The sequence below is a fragment of the Halichoerus grypus genome, chromosome 1 (genome assembly GCF_964656455.1).
Source record: "Halichoerus grypus chromosome 1, mHalGry1.hap1.1, whole genome shotgun sequence".
NCBI classification, from domain to species: Eukaryota; Metazoa; Chordata; class Mammalia; order Carnivora; family Phocidae; genus Halichoerus; species Halichoerus grypus.
Genome location: NC_135712.1, coordinates 206913581 through 206932640, shown reverse-complemented (window position 1 = coordinate 206932640; position 19060 = coordinate 206913581). Strand labels below are relative to the sequence as shown.

At 47.5% G+C, this 19060-nt stretch overlaps 1 protein-coding gene across 2 annotated transcripts in view; it reads right to left on the bottom strand.

Annotated features, from left to right (window-relative positions):
• Positions 1 to 5367, bottom strand: part of RFX1 (regulatory factor X1) — a 31223-nt gene extending 25856 nt beyond the window's left edge. For both annotated transcript variants that reach the window (XM_036066500.2, XM_078054598.1), the window contains exon 1: positions 4946 to 5367. The gene's annotated coding sequence lies outside the window, so the exon portion shown is untranslated. The remainder of the gene's footprint in view (positions 1 to 4945) is intronic.
• Between the last annotated feature and the right edge of the window lie 13693 nt (positions 5368 to 19060).

The following is a 19060-nucleotide window of genomic DNA, read 5'->3' as shown; positions in this document are numbered from 1 at the left end:
ATGGCCCCAGAGTCTGCTGTTTGAGCTAACTCTCCTTCGGGATGATTCTGAGCCCGTTGGCCCTGGGAGAACTCTCTGAGAAACCCTGGCCTGGGCTTTCTGGGCCCTAGCAGAGCTTGCTCCTATGGTACCTCCCGCAAGGAAAGGGCTTTTTTTTTTTAAGATTTTATTTATTTATTTGACAGAGAGAGACACAGTGAGAGAGTGAACACAGGCAGGGGGAGAGGGAGAAGCAGGCTTCCCATAGAGCAGAGAGCCCGACGCGGGGCTCGATCCCAGGACCCTGGGATCATGACCCGAGCCAAAGGCAGGCACTTAACAACTGAGCCACGCAGGTGCCCCAGGAAAGGGCTTTAAAAGCTCCACACTTGCAGGGTGCTTTCTCCTCCTTGAGGTGCAAAGCCCACAGGCCCCATTCCTTCCACTCAGGGGCAGGGGAAGGAGGTGACAGCGAAGGCTGAAAGGCCAAGCTTGAAAAGGTGACGGGAAGATTAATGAAACAGTTAAACCCACTTCTCTATTGGAGGCCTTCTCAGCACCGTCATTGTCAATCTCTAGGAAGGGCAATACAGGATACCAAGTGTCCCACAATTATTCGTCGACCAGGGAGCCCTTTTCTTTCCATTTGTGGATGACTAGGACAAGCAGAGCTCTGCAGGGTGCTCTCTAGAGAGAAATAAGTCACAAATATAAACAGCATGAGATCCCTTCCTTTACAGAGCAGGGCACATGAAACAAGGGAATCGCTCAGCAAATCTGTTCCTTGGCAATGAAACTGCCAAGAAAAGCACCAATGGCTGCACCTAACTTCAAAGCCAACAGCTGTTTTTGGAGAATGTTTGAATCAATTACTTTAGGTCAGGGGCCGGCAAACTTCTGTAAAGGGCCACAGCCAACATTTTCGGCTTTGAGAGCAGACAGCCTCTGTTGCAACTACTCAACTCTGCCACTGCAGTGTGACAGCAGCCATAGATAATATTTAAACAAACGAGCGTGGCTATGTGCTAATAAAACTTTATTTATAGACACCGAGATTTGAATTTCATATAGTATCACATGTCCTGACATTTTATTCGGGCCACAAAATTTTCTTCTTCTAATTTCTTCCCCAATCATTTAAAAGCATAAAAAATCATGCAAATTCACAGGCCATGCAAAACCAGGTGGTAGCCATAGTTTGCTGACTTCTGGTTTGGATCCCAGATTCTATAACCAAATGGTTTACGTCTTGGAAAGGCCCTCCTAAGAAAATGGAAAGAAAACTCCCTTTCCTCATCTGTAGAATGGCTTTGATGAGGAACTTGCTGGGAATAGGGAAAATAAATATAAGGATGTGGGTTTCCTTCATCATCTATATACAGTTAGTTTTTAAGACTTCTCAATGATTCCTTCAAAATAGATCCTAAGGAGGTATTACACTTCTCTCCACATTTATCAACACCCTTCTACTCTGAGATGTCTTCATCTCTTGCCTGGACCCCTGCAACACCCTCATTACTGGCTCCTAGCTCCACTCTTGCCTCGATAGTCCTTAAGATCCTTTGAGGGTGCCTAGGTGGCTCAGTCGGTTGAGCATCTGCTTTTGGTTTGGGTCATGAACCCAGGGTCCTGGGATCGAGCCCCATGCTGGGCTCCCTGCTCAGCAGGGAGTCTGCTTCTCCCTCTATCCCTCCCCCCGCGCCGCTTGTGCTCCTGCTCTCTCTCTCTCTCTCTCTCTCAAATAAATAAAATCTTTAAAAAAAAAAAAAGTAAGATCCTTTGAAAGCACAAATTCTATCTTGTCACCCCTCTATTCAGAAGGCTCCATGGCTCTTATCACAGAGATGAAATAAAATCCAGAGTCCTTCCCAAGCGTTATGGGGCCTTGAGGTCCTTCCTATCTCACTTTGAATGTTCTAGTCAAACTGGCTCTTGCTCCTAGAATGCTCCAGACCTCCTCCTGCCTCAGGACCTTTGCACCAGACTCTTCCACCTGACTGACATGTTCTCCTCACCTCTACCCCCATTCTCCACTGCTGGCTGCTTCTTATCATTCAGATCTCAGCTTATATGTCACCTTCTTGGGTCTCAAGTATGCTCTCCTCCCCCAACCCCAAGCACTCTGAAGCACATACTCCTGTTTTGTTTTCTTCCTGGCCCTGTTTATTTTCTTATTCATAGTTCCCTTTCCCTCCATGACCAGAAATGCAAGCTCCCCAAGAGCAGAGACCCAGCCTGCCTTGCCCATCTCTGCATCTCCAGCTCTGAGAATGGGCACACAGTACGGCCTGCCTTGCCCATCACCTTACCTCCAGCTCCCTAGACAGGCACATAGTACAGGCTCAACTTTTACTGTCAAATACGTGTCCACACACCAGGAGCACACTACTAGTGAGCGTCAAAGGCCAGTTTGAGTCTACCAATTGTGAACAAGTTCCTGCTTCCTGCCTCTGCCAGCAGCAGGCTTATGGCAGCAGGGGTGGGCGATGCCCCCTGGTCCAGAATGGGCTCCCCAGCCCAAGAAGAGTACTAGGCACTGTGCAGTTGCTATCTGCAGGCTGCGTCCCTGGGGGAGTCCGCCTGGCCCATCCCCGAGCTATTGAGATGTGTATGGGGAGGGAAAGGCAAGGACTTCAGCTCCAGAGACACCATTCCCACGACACCCACACCCCTGGCTCACCCAGCTGCCTCCTGGAAGCTTTGGAGCTGAGTCTGGGCCCAGGCCCAGGAGAATTTTTCTTTTTGGCTACTCTCCTAAAGCGGCAGAAAGGCTATTCAGGAGCAAGGGGAATGGCATTTTCTCACTAGAAATTGGAGTCCTGGTATCCAGCTTCCTGGGATCTCTGTCATCTCTGTCATCAGCCCACACAGCCCAGCAAGTGAGTCAACCTTTAAAGCCACTAGGCTCTCGCCCAATTCAAAATGATAAAAATAAATGCAAGCGGTGTAATTCAGAGGGCTGAGCAGGAAGGGCCAATCATGAGAATAACAGTGGCAGCTAACAGAGTTTGAGCAATTACTAGGTTATCTGATGCTTCCAACATGTATTCTTTTACAGGATCCATAACACAGCAATATGAGCTTAAAATTATTACCAATGATCACTGCCCCTAGCTTAGGGGAAACTGAGGTCCAGAGTAGTAAACTAACACATCCACAGGCACAGCTAGAAAACAGGTGATTGTTTCCAAAAGCAAACCAAACCAGCGCTCTCTACCCTCGTCAAAAGAGCCCTCTGGGCTTGGGCCCTTCAAATATAAAAGTTATGGCGGGGGAGAGACAGTTAACAAGACTAGATGATTAGTAACATCACCTTCCGCTCAAAGTTTGCCTTTCCAACAGGTGGTAATGATCTTTCAGGCAGACTTGGTATTTCCAGATTTGTACTGAAAACTAATCTCTGTCCTCCCTAACTTTCAAAGGGGTCCTGCCACCTCTCAAAGAGGACCAGGTCTAGAAAAAGTCCCTGGAGAAGTGAGACCCACCCCCCCAACCTTATCTCAAATTCTTGAAAGCTTTAGGAGAGCCTGAAACAATCCTTCTCCTTGAAGTTTATTGATTTTAAAAGAAAACGGCTGCAATTTGCACACCACCACTCTGCTCTGCTGATGCCAAGCTCCAAAGCAAGACAGAGAATAAACAAAGTGGACTTGGCCCAGCTGGCTGTTTGAAAAAAATAAATTCTTTCCCAAGCTGGCAGATCTTGTTGCCCCGCAAAGCAGACGCTCAGATTCTCCTGTAACAAACATGGAACACTTCCCTTTCCCTCTGATCTTGATGTCCCGCTCCTGCCCACGTGGCTCTGGAGGCTGGTACCTCCTCAGTGACATGTGACCCAGTTGACACCAACTTGACTGACACAAAAACATGTGTCTGGCCAAGAGAAGCAGCTTAAGAAATCTAAGAAACTTCCTCGGGCGCCATTTGCTTCTTGTTCCCAGAAAGGGAGACTGTGATGGGTAGAATGGTTAGAAATCATCCCAGCTCCAGAAAGAAGTCCTCTGCCCAGGGACAACACCAGATCTAAGAGAGCAGCCCACAGAAAAGCAATCAAGTTTCTGTTCTGTCTCAGTCACCCGAGATCACCCCTCCCTGCCATGGGCTCTGATTTCTGCACACCAAATCCTCCCGGCTAAAGCCATACTCCTAGCCCACAGCTTCTCCATGAAACTTTGTCTCCCTTTGCCTTCTCTCAGAGAGAAGAAGGCAGATTTAGGAGCACACAGCAGTGCTGAAATCAAGATTAGTTAACTGTTTTATCAAACCGCATTCAAAAACAGCACATGGGGTAGTTCAAAGATGAGCCCTAGAGAAAGTTCGAAGATGAGCCCTAGAGAAATTCCTGAAAGGAGTTAGGAGTCCCTGAAATGCAGAAAAGGGACGACAGCAGTGATTCTCCCCCACTTTACAGGATGGAAAACTGAGGCCTGAGATGTGGCAGACAGTGTGTACTGGGAATGACTGGGAGCGGGGGCTTCGAAAGCGACGCGGCACAGGTGGCCTCCCATCCCTTTGGGATGCAGCAAGGCCCAGGAGGCAGCTGCCCCACCCGGTTCCTCCCCGGCACCCCCCGCCGCCCGCCGGCCCCGCCCACACCTTACGACCTGGCCCCGCCCACTCACCTCGGCCCCGCCTCGCCCCTCCCTCGCTCCCATTGGCCCAGCCTCCCCAGGCCCGCCTCTCCGTACCTCCCAACATATAAAAGCCCCCCGCCCCGTCCGGCCGACCTCCACTCGCCGCCCGCCTGCTAGCGCCCGCCCCTCGCGGGGGCTGGGCCCCGGACCCCAGGGGCGGGTGGTGTCGCCCCAGCCGGGCCCCGGCCCCCTCCCCCACGGCCCCGACAGCCGCCGCCGCCATTTTGACCGCCCGCCCCTTCCCCCCCGGACTATGATTACAGCGACACCCGCAGCCCCGGCCCTGCCGCCCTCCCTGGCCCGGCCCGCCACCCCGGGGCCGCCCCGGTTACCTCGGCTTCTTCCTACTTCTGTCCGCAGAAGGGCTTTCCAGAGGTCTCGGAGGCGATGTTGGGAGGGGGACGGAACGTGCCGGGGTCCCCGGGCCGGGCAGGGGGGGGGTGGGGGTGGGGGTCGGCCGGGCGGTTGTTGTTGTTGACTCGCGTTGCCGGGTTGCTTGGTCGCCACGACTACCGTGGCTATGGCGCCTCCGTTTCCCTCACCGGGGCAACTGTTGCTACCCACCCTACATACGTCACGAGCGGGGGCGGAGTCCTGGGTGATTGGCGGCGCCAAGAGAAGTGATTGGACGGCGCTAGGTCCTGCTCCTAAGCTATTGGTCCCAAGTCACGCTTTTCAACACCCTCTCGACTTCTCGGCGCTCTGATTCATCGGTGTGCATGTCCATCAAAGGAAACAACCCTCAAAGGCCGGAGAACCCGTCACTCCCGCAAGGAAGCAGCGGCCTAAGAATAAAGGGGTGGGGTCTGTGAGGTTGGGATTGGGTTTGCTGCTGTAAAACCTGCCTTACGGTTCAGCTAAAGGGACGTCAATCTATTCCAAAGGTTTGCCGCGCTCTCTAGCTGGGAGCCGTGCGCATGCGCGACACGCAAGGCCAACTGGGAATGGTAGTCCGCTCTGCGTACCTTAAACGCCTTACCAACTATAAAAGGCGAGAAAGGGAAGCTCTCTTCTTTCAGACTTCTCCCTTCTCCGGTGGGTCAGTTCCTAGCTTCGCGCGCTTACGTCACGGGAGGAATGCGGTGACGTGCCCTGCTCTTCTGTGACGTCAGCGGCGGGGCCGGGTTAGGGGTTCGATGACGTCACTGGGCGCTCTTCGCCTACCCTCGTTGCCCCCTGGTGGTGGGATGGTCGTGGGGAGCCAAGGTGGGGTTCGATCCCAGGTCCCATCCCCCGAGCGCGCGGCCACCTCTGCCTAGACCGGGCCTCCGCGCCTGCTCCCGCCTCCCCGCCCTCTCGAGCCGGGAAAGGTCACTGCTGCCGGGACAGCCGCGGCTATCTCGGCCCCGCAGGCGGTGCGGAGGGCTCTGGGAAAGGTCTCCCGCAGGCGGAGGATTTAATTAGAGGCTTCTATCGCGGGCGATAAGCAAAGGTCGGCACCCAGCCCCTCCCAGGGGAGCCCGGGCTGCCCTGCACCGCCCTCCCCGCCATTCCGCTCCCCAACACCGTCCTCCTCGCTTCAGTTTCCGCAGGGGAGAAGAGACAGAAGCGGGTTAAGATTAGGGTGAGCGCGCCTCGGGCGCAAAAACTCAATCATCAAGATAAATGACATTCTAATCCAATATTTTTTTTCGATATTTTTTAAGTATCAAAATTAATGGGAAAAAAGTCCATGAAGAGCAAAATACCGAAATTTTAAGTAAAGATAAGATCCGCCAGGACTGGGATTAAGGTGAGGTGAGCCATGCAAGTGCAGGATCGGATCTCGTCTTTTACTTGTTTAAAAACATATTTTAATCATTGAATTTTTTTGCTTTAATTTTGATTTTTCAAAATATTATCTTGATCAGTGAGTTTTTTGGCACCCCGTTCTTCAAATTTTGCGCCCTAGGCTCCACCAGATCAGAGCCCATGGTTCTAATTTCCACGTCTGCTGTGTGACAGTGAGACAAAGTGTCTCTATCTCTGAGCTTCTGTTTCCTGGTTCAACCAGTTTCACACTTCTTGTGTGCAAGGCCCAGGTTGTAAAAGTAAAGAAGCAGACAAATCCTTAGACCTTGCATTCTACTAGGGGAGACAATTATTAGTGAAATTAATACATGAGACAGGTTTATGAGGGCTGTAAGAGCAACATAAGAGGCTGCTGTCTCCTGTGTCTCCTGATCATGCAAACTGAGCCTGAGTGGTGGGTGAGGAGGAAGCAAGCCCCATAAAACCCAGGTGGTGGGAATTGCAGAGGCAAAGGCCAGGCGGGGAAGGAACAAACATCTGGCTGGGGCAGAATGAGCAAAGAGGAAAGTGTCAGGAGGTGAGGTCAGAGAAGTACAGGTAGCCAAATGACTCCTCAGAAATCCTCCCAACAGGGGTGCCTGGGTGGCTCAGTCGGTAAGCGTCTGCCTTTGGCTCAGGTCATGATCCCAGGGTCCTGAGATCGAGCCCTGCCTCGAGCCCCGCATCAGGCTCACCGCTCAGCGGGAAGCCTGCTTCTCCCTCTCCCACTCCCCCTGCTTGTGTTCCCTCTCTCGCTGTCTCTCTCTGTCAAATAAATAAATAAAATCTTTAAAAAAAAAAAAAGAAAAGAAATCCTCCCAACAACTCAGCAAAGTAGAATATATTCCCCCCCACTAGCCAGGTAAGCAAACGGACTCTTAGAGGTGGAAGGTGCTACCTCGGGACCACACAACTGGAGGCAGCAGAGCCCAGACAGCCTGTCTCCTTTTCTGGGACTTTCCAGTGTGCTTTCATGCCCCTGGATGGGACCCTCGATGGAAGAGGAGAAGCAGTAGCAGTCCCAATCTGCCTGGAACTGCCAGCTCCGCCTCAGCCCTGACAAGTCCCCCCAAGAATTCATGAGACTTCCAGGCATAAGGTGTCCAGAATAAATCGCAGCTGGCAGAGCAAAGTCACTCAGCCCTGCAGCTGCTGTGAGACAGGTGGAGGTCCCAGGGCCAGCCCTGTGGGGAGTTGGGACTAGAAGCCCTATTTCCACCTCCAACCCGTTTCCCCACCTTCCTGACATCCCTAAGCCTCAAGATGGGCACAGCCAAGCCTGAAATCATTTCTTCAATCACAAATATTCATTATAAGCCTTTGTGGCAGGGAAGGCAGTGTGGGCTAGAAATGTTCTAAATTTTTTATCTGATAGTGCTTGCATGGGTATATAAAGATTTTTATTTATTTGACAGAGAGAGAGAGCGAGAGAGGGAACACAAGCGGGGGGAGTGGGAGAGGGAGAAGCAGGCTTCCTGCCCAGCAGAGAGCTTAATGCGGGGCTCAATCCCAGGACCCTGGAATCATGACCTGAGCCTAAGGCAGCCGCTTAACAACTGAGCCACCCAAGCGCCCCATTGCATGGGTATATAGATATAAAGATTCCCTGAGCTCTCCATTCAAAATCTGTGCACTTGGGGCGCCTGGGTGGCTCAGTGGGTTAAGCCTCTGACTCTTGATTTCAGCTCAGGTCATGAGATCAGGCTCTTCGTAGGACTCTGCACTCAGTGTGGAGTCTGCCTGTCCCTCTCCTTCTGCTCGCACTCTCTCTCTCTCAAGTAAATAAATAAAAATAAAATCTACGGGGTTTCGTACGTAGCAGAGCAGCTCCCTTGCTGCGATCTATTGAAAGTCAGCCCTCAACACAAGGGTTTGTAAAAAAATAAAAATTAAAAAAAAGAAATAAAAAGAAAATCTAAAAAAAAAATCTGTGCACTTTATGTATATTATGCTCCAATTTGAAAGTTTAAAACACATGCACACATTATACCATTGGAAGCAGCTCTTGACCAACTCCTTTCTGAAACATTGGTAATTAAAAGTAAGGAATTAAGGATGGTCTTGCCTCCCTAGTATTAGCTTAAAAATTTAGAAGGAAAGGGGGGCGCCTGGGTGGCTCAGTTGGCTGAGCAACTGCCTTTGGTTCGGTCATGATTCCGGAGTCCCAGGATGAGGAGCCCACATCAGGCTCCCAGCTCAGCAGGGAGTCTGCTTCTCCCTCTGACCCTCTCCTCTCTCATGCTCTCTCTCACTCTCTCTCTCTCAAATAAATAAAATATTTTTAAAAACCTAGAAGGAAAGGGAGAATTAAAAAAATCACCATTTTGCAAAAGCCAAGGAAACAACTGATTTGGGCAGTGATCATCAATAGGCATTATAAAGCCTATTGGGTGTTACAGGTGAAAGGATGATGGGGAACAATATACGCACAGGGTGCTGGATGGCTCGCTGGCTGTAGGGGACTTCATCACGGAGGCCAGATTGTCACCAGTGTTAGCTACAATGAAGCTCCACATCACAGTAGAGGGACCTGTGTCCTCAAAAGTAAGTTCACAGCTTCTCCTACGACACATCTTGCCAAAATGTTAAACCTGACTCTGATTAAATCTCTCAGCTTAACATCCAGTTTGCAGAAAATGGAAAGGGTTGAGAGACAAGTTAAATGACAATATCGGGGGAGCCTGGGTGGCGCAGTCTGTTGGGCGTCTGACTCTTGGTTTCAGCTCAGGTCGTGATCTCAGGGTCATGGGATCGAGCCCCATGTCTGACTCTGAGCTCAGCAGGGAGTCTGCTTGAGATTCTTCCTCCCCCTCCCTCTGCCCCTCCCTGCCCCCTAAAATAAATAAAATCTAAAAAAAAAAAAAAGACAACGTTTGGAAGCAACAGACAAATCCAGAGGCTGGGGTGTCTCTTCAACAAGTCAGTCCTGGAAAAAAGGAGTGGGGACTTTTCTAGGGCCAAATTGTTCTTTGTGGTGGGGGACTGTCCTTGCATCATAGGATATTGTGCATGGTAGGGTATTGAGCAGCGTCCTGGCCACCACTAGACGCCAGTAGCTCCCTCCCTCCCCAAGTATGACAGCCAAAGAGGTCTCTAGACTGAGCCAAATGTCCTCGGAGATACTACCCTAGAAGATCGCGCAGCAACTGACAGAAGGACTTGGGGCTCCCAGCTGTCGGCCCGCAGAGACAGACATTCTCCTTATTTAAGCCAGTTATGGGGTCTCTGTTAAACTGAGAGAGCTGTGACTTGGTAATTCTGTTCCGCATTTTTATATTCGTTGAAGGTTTTGCACGAGGTAAGGATACTCATTAAGTGGGAAGCTGGAGGCCATGTAGGTGTCCATCTTTCTAGAAAGATGAAATTAGAAGGCTGCATGATATAGAATACTAAGCCAATGGTGAAAGCCAAGTAGCTCTTAAGAAATGTAGTGCTAATGGGGTGAAATCTGCACACCATAGCATTTTAAAATACAGCAACCTTGCTCCCGGCCTAAGTGGCAAGAGGAAGAGATCTCCACGGACTTTTGCTAAAAGGGAGAAAAAAAGAAGTTTAAAACTATCTACTGGGGTGCTTGGGTGGCTCAGTCAGTTGGGCATCTGCCTTTGGCTCAGGTCATGATCCCAGGGTCCTGGGATCGAGCCCCACATCGGGCTCCCTGCTCGGCAGGAAGCCTGCTTCTCCCTCTCCCACTCCCCCTGCTTGTCTTCCTGCTCTCGCTATCTCTCTCTCTCTGTCAAATGAATAAATAAAATCTTAAAAAAAAGACAAACTATCTACTAATGTGCCAGCTAGTAAGGAGAGTCTGACACTGGGTGCATTGAAATGCAAACAAGATATCCTCCTGTTATACTGGCAAATCATCATAAAAGCTGGTGCATTTCTGTTTATTATGCATGAAGTGTTAGGAATGATTAGCAGGCTAGTTCTAACAAACTTTTCCAACTACACGAATAGGTAAAAGAAAAAATAAATTTTTATATATGAATACTGTGCAGATACATCTGTGGATAAAATGGGATTGGTGTCATGGGACACCCATTCAGTTTGGGAAATACGTTGCAAGCAAGGTTTTGATGAGTTAAGATGATCTTGGGAAGGGGCGCCTGGGTGGCTCAGTCGGTTGGGTGTCTGCCTTCAGTTCAGGTCATGATCCCGGGGTCCTGGGATCGAGTCCTGCCTTGGGCTTCCTGCTCAGCAGGGAGCCTGCTTCTCCCTCTGCCTGCCACTCCCCCTGCTTGTGCTCTCTTTCTTTGACAAATAAAATCTTTAAGGAAAAAAAAAAAAAAGATGATCTTGGTAAAACACTGCTGGAAGTATTGCATCATCAGAGCCAAAAGAAAGGTTGGAAAAAAAGGAATGAACTGAGATTTAAAAATAAAAACAACAAAAGTCTGAGAGGTGATCCCCTAAATACTTGGAATTTGAGAGAAAATGCTTGGGGCACATGCATATTTACATGAACTTATGTCCACCTAAGCAGGACTCCCTGCTTTTTATTTATTTGAGAGAGAGCAAGAGCGAGAGGGAGAGGGAGCACGAGCAGGGGGGAGGGGTAGAGGGAGAGGGAGAAGCAAACTCTCCTCTGAGCAGGGAATCCGACATGGGGCTTGAACCCAAGACTCTGGGATCATGACCTGAGCCAAAGGCAGACGCTTAACCAACTGAGCTACCCAGGCGCCCTGAATAAAATCTTAAAAAAAAAAAAAAGCATACAAGATAAACATTAAACATACAAAATTGCTACCTCCTGTTGTTCAAGAATATATACCTTTTCAGGAACACATGACAAATGCCTTAGAGATTCTGGCAATGGTTTGGGAAGAGCAAGGAACTGGGGATCTGGGATGAAATTAGACCAGTGAGAGCGTTGCATGGATCAGTGAAGGTGGGATCGTGTTTGGGGAGAGACTTGGCTGGGTGAGACGTAGGCTCACTGGCATTTGGGGAGCATATAACCGATTGCAAAAGGCTGAGGGCCAACTGGGAGGTGAGGGATGGAGACGATGAATATGGGTTAGATGTATTTGGGTCAGGAAAACAGATTCTAAACCTGTACTGTCTAATATGGTAGCCACTAGTCTAGTGTAGCTACTTTTATGGGGAAGGGATACCATTTATTTCTTTTTCTTGCCAAATTGCTCTGGCTAAGATTTCCAGTACTGTGTTGAATAAAAGTAGTGACAACATGTACCCTTGTCTCGTTCCCATGTTAGAGGAAAAGCTTTCAGTGTTCCACCAGTGAGTAAGATGTCTGCTGTGGGCTTGTCATAGATGGCCTTTATCATGTTGAGCTAAGTTCCCTCTATGCCCAGTTTGTTGAGAGTTTTCATCATGAAAGTATATTGAATTTTGTCAAATGCGTTTCTGCATCTATTGAGATGATCATATGACTTTTATCCTTCATTTTGTTAATATGGTGTATCACACTGATTTGCAGACATTGAGCCATCCTTGCATCCCTGGAATAAATCCCACTTAATCATGGTGTGTGATCCTTTAAGTGTATTGTTGAATTCAGTTCACTAATATTTTGCTGAGGATTTTTGCACCTACATTCATCAGGGATATTGACCTGTAATTCTCCATGTAGCTATTAAAACTAAAAGTAACTAAAATAAAATACAATGAACAACTTAGTTCCTCATTCCTCCTGAACACACTTCAAGCACTCAATAGCCACATGTAGCCGGTGGCTACTATGTTGGAAAGCACAGATATAGAAGACTCCCACCATTGTAGAAAGTTCTATTGGCCTGGGCTGCTCTAAATCGACTCTGAGAAAACATTTCAGAGACTCAGGAAAATTTGAATACGTGTGTGGTATAAGATGATACTGGAGAATGATTGTATATTTGTCTTTGTGTAAATGTCCTTATTTTTCAGAAAGGCATGCTATAGTATTTGGAGATGAAAAATGATGTCAGTAAGGTTGAAATGAGACAGTGTGTTTAAAGCACCTAGCACAAAACCAGGCACTCATCAAATCCTTAATAAATGTTAGTGTTAATTAATTTAAAAGTTTGGAGAAATGGCAAATTGGGAAAAAATATTTACAACTCATTTTACAACCAGATGGTAAATCTCCTTCATATTTAAAGAATTCCTAGAAATCAAGAAGAAAAAGATCAACAACCCAAAAAATAATGGGCAAAGAAGGTGGCCAGAGAGGAAAGAGTAAACTATAATAGCTCTGGAACACACGGAATATGTTCTACCGCACTTGTGGAAGGGAAATGCAAATTTTCTCTGACATACCATTTTTCACCTGTTATATTGGCAAAAATCCAAAGGTTGATACACTCTGTTGGTGAGGATATAAACAGAACCCTCATTAGTTGCTGGAGGGAGTGTGAATTAATCTGTCCCCCAAAAGGAAAATTTGGAAATATCTATTAAAAGCACAAATGCGCAGGGGCGCCTGGGTGGCTCAGTTGGTTAAGCGACTGCCTTCGGCTCAGGTCATGATCCTGGAGTCCCTGGATCGAGTCCCGCATCGGGCTCCCTGCTCGGCAGGGAGTCTGCTTCTCCCTCTGACCCTCCCCCCTCTCATGTGCTCACTCTCTCTCATTCTCTCTCTCTCAAATAAATAAATAAAATCTTTAAAAAATAAAAATAAAATAAAAATAAAAGCACAAATGCGCAGAGGCGCCCGGGTGGCTCAGTCGGTTAAGTGTTGGACACTTGATTTCGGCTCAGGTCATGATCTCAGGGTCGTGACCTTGGGTTCCAAGCTCAGCAGGGAGTCGGCTTGAGATTCTCTCTCTCCCTCTCCCTCTACCCCTCCCCTTGCTCTCTCTCTCTCAAATAAATAAATAAATCTTAAAAAAAAAAAGCATGGGGTACCTGGGTGGCTCAGTCGGTTAAGCATCTGCCTTCAGCTCAGGTTGTGGTCCTGGGATCCTGGGATCGAGTCCCTCATTTGGCTCCTGGCTCAGCGGGAGTCTGCTTCTCCCTCTGCCCTCCCTCCCCCCTCTCATTCTCTCTCTCTTTCTCTCAAATAGATAAAATCTTTAAAAAATAATAATAATAAATAAATAAAAATTTTAAAAGGCACAAGTGCACATATTCTTCAAGCCAGATATCTCACTTTGGGGAATTTTTCTACAGATAACACTTGCGTGTGTGTGAACTAATGTTTCTACAAGGTTTTTCACTGCAGTGTTAGTTTAAAAACAAATGGATGAAAAAATGTCTGTCTCTGCGAGTGAAACTAACTATGGGGCATCCACACAGCAGAATACTATGTAGGTGTAGAAAAATAACAGAGTGTATGAAGAGAGTTTTATTTATTTTTTTAGAAGTGGGGGAGGAGCAGAGGGAGAGGAAGAGAGAGAATCTAAAGCAAGCTCCACGCCCAACGCAGACCCTGATGCGGGGCTCAAGCTCACGACCCTAAGATCATGACCTGAGCCAAAATCACGAGTCAGATGCTTAACCGACTGAGCCACCCAGGCGCCCCTGAAGAGAATTTTAATAAGGGGAGATCTCTAGCATTTGTTGTTAAGTGGTGGGGGAAAAGCAAGGTGTAGCAGAATGTGTAAAGCATGAGAACTTGAATTGAAATTGTGATGCAGGCTACCGCGTGGATGAACTTGAAAACATTGTGCTAAGTGCAAGAAGCCAGACACAAAAGGACAAATACCATATGAGTCTACTTACACAAGGTACATAGAATAGGCAAATCCATAGAGACAAAAAGGGAGGATGGTAGGCGTCAGGGGCTGAGAGGAAAGGGGGGGAAATGGGGAGTTAGTATTTAGTGGGGACAGAGTTTCAGTTTGGGAAGATGAAGAGCTCTGGAGATGGATGGTGGTGACAGCTGCACACGATGTGATGTACTTAATGCTACTGAACGAGACACTTAAAACTGGTTAAAATGACATATTTTATATTATGTGTATTTTACCACAATAAACAATTTTAAATGCTCCCTTTTATGTAAAAGCAGATGTGTGTGGGGGGGTAATAGAACCTATATTCATATTTGTTTATACGGGTGCACAGAAATTCTGGAAAGATACTCAGGGGGCGCCTGGGTAGCTCAGTTGGTTAAGCAGCTGACTCTTGAATTCGTGTCAGGTAATGATCTCAGGGTCCTGGAATTGAGCCCCACATCCAGCTTCAAGCTCAGCTCCCTCACCCTCTGCCTCTCCCTCTGCTCAAGCACTCTGTCTCTGTCTCTCTCTAAAATAAATAAATCCGGGGCACCTGGGTGGCTCAGTTGGTTAAGCATCTGACCTCGGCTCAGGTCATGATCTCAGGGTCCTGGGATCGAGCCCTGAGTTGGGCTCCCTGCTCAGTGAAGAGTCTGCTTGTCCCTCCCCCTCTACCCCTTCCCACACTCATACTCTCTCTGTCTCTGTCTCAAATAAATAAAACATTAAAAAAATAATAATAAATAGGGGCGCCTGTGTGGCTCAGTCGGTTAAGCATATGCCTTTGGCTCAGGCCATGATCTCAGGGTCCCAGGATCAAGCCCTGCATGGGGCTCCCTGCTCAGTGGGGAGTCTGCTTCTCCCTCTGCTTCTCCCCCTGCTTGTGCTCTCTTTCTCTCTCTCTCTCTGTCAGATAAATAAATAAAAATCTTAAAATACTAAATAAATAAACCTTTATTAAAAAAAGAAGAAGAAGAAGAAGAAAAGAAAGATATTCAGGAAATCAAGAGCAGTGGGTTACCTGTAGGGGAAAGGAGGGGTCTGAGATTGGGAGGGAGACACTGCAACATAGACATTCTCATACTTTTTGTTTCTTGACCCACCAGAATGTATTGACCATCCAGAAATAGGATTAGTTAAGAAGTTTGGAGAGAGTGGCTTTGTTTGGGATTAGTAAAAGTTGGGTGCGTTTTTATGCTGACCAGAAATAATGATGATGATGAAAATAATAATGATATTGGGAGCACATAACATTTCCCAATTCTTATTTTTTTTAAAAAAAGATTTTATCCATTTATTTGAGAGAGAGAGAGAGAGCACAAGAGGGGGGACAGAGGGAGAGAGAGAAGCAGGCTCCCCGGGGAGCAGGGACCTCAAGGAGGGACTCAATCCCAGGACCACGGGATCATGACCTGAGCAGAAGGCAGATGCTCAACCGATTGAGCCACCCAGGCGCCCCCTGATTCTTATGTATTAGTTTCCTATGGCTGTTCTTACAGTTTGCCACAAATTGTGTGGCTTACAAAAACGGAAATTTATTCTCTTACAGTTCTAGAGCCCAGGGGCCCCTGGGTGGCTCCGATGGTTAAGCATCTGCCTTTAGCTCAGGTCATGATCTCCAGGTCCTGGGCTCGAGCCCCACATCAGGTTCCCAGCTCAGCAGGGAGTCTTCTTCTCCCTCTCCCTCTGCCTCTCCCCTTGCTTGTGCTCTCACTGTCTTTCTCTCTCTCTCAAATGAACAAAGTCTTTAAAAAAACAAACAAACAAACAAAAAACCAGTTCTAGAGCCCAGAAGTCCGAAATCAATGTGTCAGCAAAGCCATGCTCCCTTCAGCTCTAGGGGAAGATCCTTCCACGTCTCTTCCAGCCTCTGGTAGCTCCAGACATGATTTGGCTGCTTTGTGTACATCACTCCAATCTCTGCCTCTGTCTTCCCATGACCTTATCTCTTCTGTCTGTGTTTTCAGCACCTGTCCTTGGATTTAGGGTCCAACCAGATAATCCAGGATGATTTCATCTCTAAGTCCTTAATTACATATGCAAAGACCCTTTTCCCAAATAATATCATGTTCAAAGTTCCCGAGGGTTAGGACGTGGAGGTATCTTTGTGCAGGTCCCATGCAACCCACTGCACTTACCCTATGCTACGTGTGGTGCTGAGCGCTTTGCATAATTTCACCAAAGTCCCCAAACAGCCCCGTGAAGGAAATATACTTATTAACTCCATCTTCCCAATGAACTCAGAGAGATGCCCCGCCTTGCTCAAGGTCACGCGGGAACTAGAATTTGAATGCAGCTGTATTGGGCTCAAAACTCTGATTCTGTGTGAGGCACAAAAGAGCCTTCTGGTTCTGGGCCAGTCAGTCAAAATCAGACAGGCAGCAATTACCTCCTGGCGTGATCTTTTCCAGCCTGTGAGCCAGGCATTGGGGATATGGAGAAAAGGGCAGGAGGATGCGTCCCTGGAGAGTCGCCGGGAGGAGAGGAGGTGGAGGGGAGCATATTATTCATCAGCCCTTTCAAAGCAGTACAATCAGATATGACTCCCACCTTCGGGAGCATTGCCTTGGCCCCAGACACCACAGGGGGCAACCGAGGCCAGGAGTTTGTCACGAACAAAAGGACAAAGGAATGAAGTTTGAATCCAAAGGGAATGTGTCAGGTAGAAATAACATTTAAACAGCGCTTACTGCCTGCCACAGAATGTTTTAAGATGCACTCATTGACTCTTCCCTATTTTACAGGTGAGAAAACCAAGGTACAGAGAGGTTAAGTGACTTGCCTATGGTCACACAGTAGGAAAGAGGCAGAGAAGGGATTCCAACCCAGCTCAGCCCATCACCAGAGCCCCTATTGTTGTTTATTTAAATTGGGGTGAAATTGATAACATAAAATTAACTGTGTTAAAGCGAACAATTCAGGGACGCCTGGGTGGCTCGGTCAGTTAAACGGTTGCCTTCAGCTCGGGTCATAATGCCGGAGTCCTGGGATCGAGCCCCACATCAGGCTCTCTGCTCAGCAGGGAGCCTGCTTCTCCCTCTCCCTCTGCCTGCCGCTCTGCCTACTTGTGCTCTCTCTCTCTCTGTCAAATAAATAAATAAAATCTTAAAAAAAAAAAAAAGCCAACAATTCAGTTGCATACAGTATATTCACAATGTTGTACAACCACCACCTCTGTCCAAAACATTTTCACCCCGCAAAGGGATACCCAGTGGTGATTACTCCCCATTCTCTCCTCCTCCCAGCCCCAGGCAACCAGCAGTCGGCTTTCTGTCTCTATGGATGTGCCTCTTTTGGATATTTTAGATCAACAGAATCATGTAATATGTGACCTTCTGGCTCTGGCTTCTTTCACTCAGTGTAATGTTTTCAAGGTTCATCCACATTGTAACATGTATCAGAACTTCATTCCTTTTCATGACTGACTTGTTTTCCGTTGTATGGGTCTAGCTCATTTTGTTTATCCACTCATCTGTTAATGGGAATTTGGGTCGTTTCTGCTTTTTGGCTGTTGTGAATAGTATTGCTATGAACACATGTGTGTATGTAACATTGAAATGGTTAATTCTATGTATAGGAATTTTACCCCAATATTTTATTTTATTTAGATTTTATGTATTTGAGAGAGAGATAGCATGCAAGCAGGGGGAGAAGCAGAGGCAGAGGGACAAGCAGACTCCTTGCTGAGCACGGAGCCCAAAGTGGGGCTCTATCTCACAACCCTGAGATCATGACCTGAGCCTAAACCAAGAGTCAGACACTTAACCGATTGAGCCACCCAGGCGCCCTTACCCCAATATTTTTATTTTTGTAAAGATTTTATTTATTTATTTGAGAGAGAGAGTGATCAAGAGAGGAGAGAGCACAAGCCGGAGGAGGGAGGAGCAGGGAGAGAAGGAGGAGCAGCCTCCCTGCTGAGCAGGAAGCCTGATGCAGGGCTTGATCTCAGGACCCCGAGATCACAATCTGAGCTGAAGGCAGATGCTCAACCAACTGAGCCACCCAGGCGCCCCTACCCCCAATATTTAAAAAAAAAATGCTATCAGCTGAGAGGACCTAGAAGTAATGACATACCTGCCCATCCCCCATCCCCAGTAGTGATGAGCACAGCACCCCAATCTTGACTTCTCAGCGCCATTCTCCATTAAAGGGAATCTCATATTCTCTTTGGAAAGTGGCTGATTCTAGGACTGGGACAGGGAAAACACAAGACAAGCCCCAAATTTCTCGTTGTGCTAGACAATAAGACGTACTAAAAAACCAAAACAAACAAAAAATACGGAGTCATGTCAAAAGGACAGTGCGTGAAATGAAATGCTTAGAGTGGGAGCCAATTGAAAGAGTTCCCAATGGCCACAGCTGGAACAATTCGGGCAACAAAATAAATAACAATAGTATTGGATTATAACCCAAAGAATAAAAATAACTGTTTACGAGTCCATATTGGTATAAATAAATGATTGAATAAACAAATAACTGGAGACAGAAACAGCTCTTCCTTCCAGAATTCCAAATCATAAATAATGGTAAATGTAGAAGGAATGGGGTAATGGAAAATTACTAATAAACAAACACCACGGGAATAATTTCTATACACACGATCCACCCAGAATGCTAAAATCAGTGGGTAGACTTTAAATGGAAACAGGATCCGGGTGCCTGGGTGGCGCAGTACGTTATGGGTCTGCCTCTTGATTTTGGCTAAGGTCATGATCTTAGGGTCTAGGGTTGTGAGATCCAGCTGTGTCGGGCTCCCTGCGGGAAACCTGCTTGAGAGTCTCTCTCCTTCCCTCTGCCTCTGTGCCCCCCCCCCACCCTGTGCGTGCACTCTCTCTCTCTCTCTAAAAAAATAAGTAACTCTTAAAAAAAAAATAAAGGGAAACAGGATCCTCTCATAACCTTAAAATATTTCATCCAAAGCATTTCTCAATTACTATACTTTTTTTTTTTTTTAAAGATTTTATTTATTTATTTGAGAGAGAGAGAATGAGAGACAGAGAGCATGAGAGGGAGGAGGGT